Source organism: Taudactylus pleione, unplaced genomic scaffold (assembly GCF_031769625.1).
Source record: "Taudactylus pleione unplaced genomic scaffold, aTauple2 ptg000127l, whole genome shotgun sequence".
Classification (NCBI taxonomy): domain Eukaryota; kingdom Metazoa; phylum Chordata; class Amphibia; order Anura; family Myobatrachidae; genus Taudactylus; species Taudactylus pleione.
In genome coordinates, this window is record NW_028284529.1 from 1,421,832 (window position 1) to 1,427,831 (window position 6,000).

Sequence of the window (6,000 nt, forward strand, 5' to 3'; positions counted from 1 at the left end):
CACTATTTAGCAAAGTGTTATGGGAGAAGACAATGCAATAATTTCTCTGTTAATAACCTGCTCCTACAATATCGCACTGTAGATAGCAAGCCATTGCTCTATAAAGCTCTTTAGCGTTTCCTGCTACTCAGGTAAAAAAAATACATTAAAGCTTACTTTATATAACGCCATCTCAGAATGGCGTTATATGGAGAAAAATTCTATTTCAGCCAAAAACTGCAGGGACAGAGGATCTCATCCAATCAGTCCCTGCAATCGGCTGTAACTCCGCCCCTGACTCGTTAATTACACTGGCAGTGTTCCTGGCAATGTAATTACACAGTTTTATAAAATGCGGCAAAGCAGGAGGCACTCAGAGACTTGGAAATAGTGAAAACTCCACATCGGGTGCCGTTTAATTAAAGTCTACGTTTCAGGGAACGTATCCCCTTCCTCAGGGCAAACGATCGATAAAACACAATATTTTGTCCTGAGGAAGGGGATACGTAGACTTTTATTAAAGAGCACCCAATGTATTTTTCTCTATTTCCAAGTTTCTGAGTGCCGCTTGCTTTGCCATCGTTTGTATTGGGTTGTACACCCTTCTGGAGGGCACCGGAGCATGTACACTGGGTGGAAGCAGAAGAGTGCCGGGGACAAGCTGGGATATATATATATATATATATTATATATTTATACAATGCGGCACTCCCTAATGATAGAAATAACTTTACCCCGTTGTCAGCATCAGCATATCAACATGCTATAATAAAGGAGCAGAGTATATGCAGCACTCAGGGGCTTCAATAAGACACATAACACAAGTCTTCCTGTGGTCAACGTTTCAATGGATATGCCTCTTCGTCAGAAAAAGAACAAACATGACACCTATTTAATGACGAGTGTCATATTTATTCTTTGTCATGACGAAAATGCATAGCCATTGAAACGTTGATCACAGGAAGACTTGTGTTATGTGTCTTATTGAAGCCCCTGAGTGCCGCATATATATATATATATATATATATATATATGTAATGGTGTTGAAATACCAGCGGCTGTTTAGCTGCCGGTTCAAATTCCGACAGTGTATGCCCGACAGGATGAAGATCCCTGTCCCCCCCCCCTAACCCTCCCTTAGTGGTGCCTAGTCCTAACCTCCCCCCCTAGTGCCTAACCCCCTATTACTGCTCCCTAAACCAAACCCCCCTGGGGGCGGGTTCCAAACCCTGATCTCTCCCTAGGGGTGCCTAACCCTCCCCCTAGGGGGTGCCTTACCCAAATCCCCAAATCTCCCCTCCCAAACTCTAACCCCGCTAGACTCCCTAATCCTAACCCTCCCCTCCTGTGGCTACACTAAGGACGCCCCGGACTTACCTTAGTTCGGTCTGGAGTCCTTGGCATTCCGGCGTCGGGATTAAGATAGGTGTCGGTATATCGACACCTATCTTAAATCCCTTGCCGGGATTCCAATGTTGGGATTGAGACCGGTGAACAGCTCTTCCCAGCGCATTTTCATACTGCCCCCCCCATACGCTCCTCCCTGGAAACTCCATTTTTCTATACAGGGGAGCATGTGGGGGAGTGAACCATATGTATTCAAGTCACAGAAGGGCTATATATATATATATATATATATATATAGTGTACATATAAATATATACACTATATATATGCTGTGCAGGCATGGGGCATGCACAGAGTAGGCAGTCTTTTCAGAAATTGAAAAAACAGCCTGTGGTCAACTTCGCAGGGACAGCGTGTTATCGCAACCGCCATCCCTGAGAAGTTTTTCCTGAATAGAATTGAGAAAAAAAAATTGTGTTAAAGTTGTCTGAAAATATTCAGGACAATATTGGAACTGTTACTGGATATAGCCCAATGTATGTTCACTGGAATGAGGAGTATAAAAAGTATCTCCAAAGGAAAGGACTGACATGTGAAAGTACATTTCATGCAATGTGCAGTTCTTTGGCTTAGGGTTGTCATTGAGATTGTCCACAGCCTAAAATACTTAACACTGGGTGTAGAGTAGATTACCACAATGGTCCCATGGGTTATTTCCTCTGATAAGCCTTTTACACCATCTCAGCTTGGAGTTTTGGTTCACAATTAATGCCTAAAATTCTCTAAAGTTTACTGTACAGCACCAGAATTAGAGAGAAGGGGTCAGGACTAAAAAAAACCTTTAAGGCTCAAATATTTATTCTTATTAAACATAGATTCTAGCTTGTCAAAATATTTGAAAAGTAATAAATACAGTTATATAAATATGGTGCCTCCATGAGTGAATGGGAACACAGAACATTTTATCTCCACTGTATATAAAAACTTTCCCTGCTAATATAAAATATTACTCAAAAATAAATAGCAATAAATCTAATTATTTCTACAGGATATAGGCAAAGTACAGCAGGACCAGTACAATAGTAAATTACAATGTACACACACTGCACTGCAGATTAATGTGGCAGGGATACAGGTATTCTCAGAACAATGGAGACTGCTGGGTGAAGTTGAGGAACTTGAACAGACACTATTCTACATGTGAAATTAGTGTCACTTTAGGCGTATATGGAAAACCAGCATGTTATAGGGAAACACATCATCCGTGTGATTATTAGATAATGTCTGCTATGTGCCCCATTCTATGGATCCCCTCTGTCCCCCTGATGTAGGAGTGTGGCTTAGGGGAGAGTGCCTGCTCAGAGGAGAGGTTACTGCCGGTCATTCCTCACAGCAGCTCCGACGCCTGCCTCCAATGGGCACTGCTCATAGTAATAGCTGCAGAGGGGAGAGCTATCATCGCACCTATAATAACACAGTACATCACGAATAGGGTAAAACAACATAAATCGGAATTCTCAATACAGCACAATGCTATTTATACACCGTAACCTAATATTGGGTACCGTATTAGTGGGTTTGGAAAGCAAAAACAACAACCTACCTGCATAAGGACCTATGGAGGGATTGATTTTCTATACAGATAGTATATGGAGAAATGAATGATACTGTACGTTTATGAGGTGCGTTGTAACACACAGGCGGTAGTATAAGACGCAGGCTGGGGAGGATGTGTTGTGTAACCGACAGTACAGCAAAACAAGTCACTGATGGGCACTTACGTATATTTCTATATAGGATGTGTGTGTGTGTTTTATTTCTTTGTTCACAACGTTCTCATACATTACTGAAAATCCAAGAGTGCGGAATAACGACTGTTCCATTACAACAGCATAATCGGAGACTTTGCCTCGGACGGTCCTAAACAGCAGAAGCCAGGTATAAGTAGACAAAGGATGCCATAGAAAACACAGGCTGTGCTCAGCGCCATCAGCCTCAGATCTATGCAGATGCCGAACAATAAACTAAAGTTAGAACCCAGCAGCCGGGACCCCACTGCTAAGTCACCCGTGGCCCCTGTACCCAGGTGACAGCAGCTGCCGCGGGCACTGTGTGAGCCCATCTGACCTTGGCAATGCCAATGAGCCGGACACAAGCCTTGGACATCACAAGTGAACACTGGAAACAATAATAAAAGGTGACAGTTCCCTGACTGATGTCTGTCACCGACAGCTCGGACAACAGGCATAAACCAATGGCAGATGAGACAAGAGGTATATAGTTATGACAGTGCTAAGTCAATTTATTGAGCCTCTTGGTTATATGTAATCCTCAAAAAAACCCAAGATAAAACAAACAAAAAAAACAATGTTTTGTGAATTATAATCGCGAGTAATATATATAAAAATATTTACCTTTCCCACCGTCCCCGTAGGTCCTGACAGGACGGCTGATCAGCTGCCCTCGCCCAGAGCTAGTGGTAATAGTCCCCCTCAGAAGCCAGATACATGGGATCACTGTCTCCCTATTCCGGACCCAGCAGCAGCTCTAGTACTCTCCTCCTATGTGTGCTGTGAGCGTATTATGTGCTGCTGTCCGCATCTCCTGCACAATATCTCCCCCTCTCTGCCTGGGCTGGGAGAGAAAAAAAAAGTCTAAGGTTTTTACCCGGAGTTCCTTTTATAGCTGTGCTGTACAGAGGGGTTATTATCGGTCAGCGAGCCTTCTGTTTATGTACCTCACTTATGTACTGCCAGCACGTGTAGAGCGACTCCTCCTCTTAAGAGGGCGATATTCTCATTTCTCAATGCAATGTACCAGAGAGCTCAGCTCATCTGACTGCAGCACAGGAGAAGAAGACTCCATTTATAGTACTTTATTGTCTGCCTTATTGATTTCATAGCCACAGCGCCGTCAAAACAACAGGGATGAGCAGGGTAATATTGATATTAAACTCATTCTCTCATAATAAGGAATATGTTGGGATCTGTATCTTCCAGTGACCACAAATAAATGGTGAACATTTCTATTGCTATTGAATAATACGTACTGCAGGACAAGTCTGGTCAGTGTTGGATGCAGCAGGGGCTGCGGCCCAGTGGCCTCCACACACAGGGGGGTTCCACACATAGCTACATCCAGTGGCATATCTATAATGGGTGCAGGGTGTGCAGTGCATACAGGCTCCTGGGTCCAGAGGGGACCATACCACACACCCTGCACCCATGTTCTTTGATACCTCTCCAGAATCCTGTGTCGGCAGCCGCAGCGCTGCACGATTCGGAGACCTACGTAGACGCAGCAGACTTTGTCACAGCGCCAGAGTCTACTCCTTGTGCTGCCTGCTAGAGAGAAGAGGGCCTGGATGGAGACTGCACATGGCCCCCTCCTTATACTTTTTAATGACATCGCCAGCATATCACCCATGATGCTGCATATCATATTGACAATTTTATTGGTAGGGCCCCTGTAGATGATGTTGTATCCCAAAGAGATGGTAGGACACAGAGCTGTACATAACAAGTCTTTACTGCAATAGCGACACCGGACTGACTCACAAAGTGGCTGCTGGGTAACATCAGGTGCAAGAGGCAGGGATGATAAACACCTGGTTGTAATCACTTATTTACATGTATATCCTTCCTCTTCTATCAGAGTAAGAAACATAACAAAGTATGTTTAGGTGTGCAAGACAGTGTAACAATGTTGTGTGTGGAACAGCGTGCAGAAGAGATAGCAGACTAAATGCAATTATCAGGTAACAAAGTCCTGGAACCTATAATTGGGCCTTGACATGGCCATAGGAAAGGGCGTGCGAGTGGTGCCATTGGCCAGGGTGCAGGCCAGCCCTGAGCACTGGGTGACAGAGTTGCTGCCCAACGGTTCCTGCACCTATCTAGCAGGATGCCTGGTTGGGCACCCTGCAGCCAGTAGTGCAGCTCCAGTGCTACTTGGAGCGGCTTGCACCTTGCAATGTGTAGAGCCACTTGGAGTGTCCAGGCAGCTCTACACACTTCTACTTCCAGCCCTGCCTCCTCACGCTTTGTCACTGGTGGGGGAGCTGGCACAGGGCGACAGGTAGTCCTTGAGACCCTGCTAGAACTTGTAATAAAGAATGGGGCTGATTGGGAGGATTCCTATTGGCAATCATTTACTTTGGGTGCAGCTGTAGGATTACCTTGGACCATAGAGTGAGTGTTGGGTACTGAGTCCCCGCATGTAGGAGAGTGTGGACTTTCTTATAATTTAACAGTGAATTGGACCTTAGTAACTGGCTCCTGACGCATTCACATAGGGCGCCATAAGCCTCGATGATGTAGCTGTTAGGCCCATGGGCTAGTTCTTGAACCTTGCCAAGCTTATCAACTACAACTAGGGTTTCCATTTGCATTAGTTGACCAATTTGCAAGTGACTCAAACGAAGTGAGGACCTGTCATATTGTAGCTGGATTAGGTTCGCTATCAGGAGCTTATTAGAGCATGGTGCATGTCTTGTTCCACCAGTGGTTGGAGTTTGCATTTAGCCATGGGAATCACTGTACAGGTATGCCTGGATAGCAAACTCTGGGCTTGAATCATTATGGATCACTATTGTGATCGTAGCTGCAATTACACACGCATTCCCACTCTGAAAATATACTAAAATATGCTAATGCTTGCAATCGCAATGCAGTC

The 6,000-nt window shown here is 44.6% G+C and overlaps 1 protein-coding gene across 1 annotated transcript in view; it reads right to left on the minus strand.

Annotated features, from left to right (window-relative positions):
- Positions 1-3,952, minus strand: part of ABCA1 (ATP binding cassette subfamily A member 1) — a 117,771-nt gene extending 113,819 nt beyond the window's left edge. Inside the window, exon 1 of the mRNA XM_088472591.1 lies at positions 3,741-3,952. The gene's annotated coding sequence lies outside the window, so the exon portion shown is untranslated. The remainder of the gene's footprint in view (positions 1-3,740) is intronic.
- Between the last annotated feature and the right edge of the window lie 2,048 nt (positions 3,953-6,000).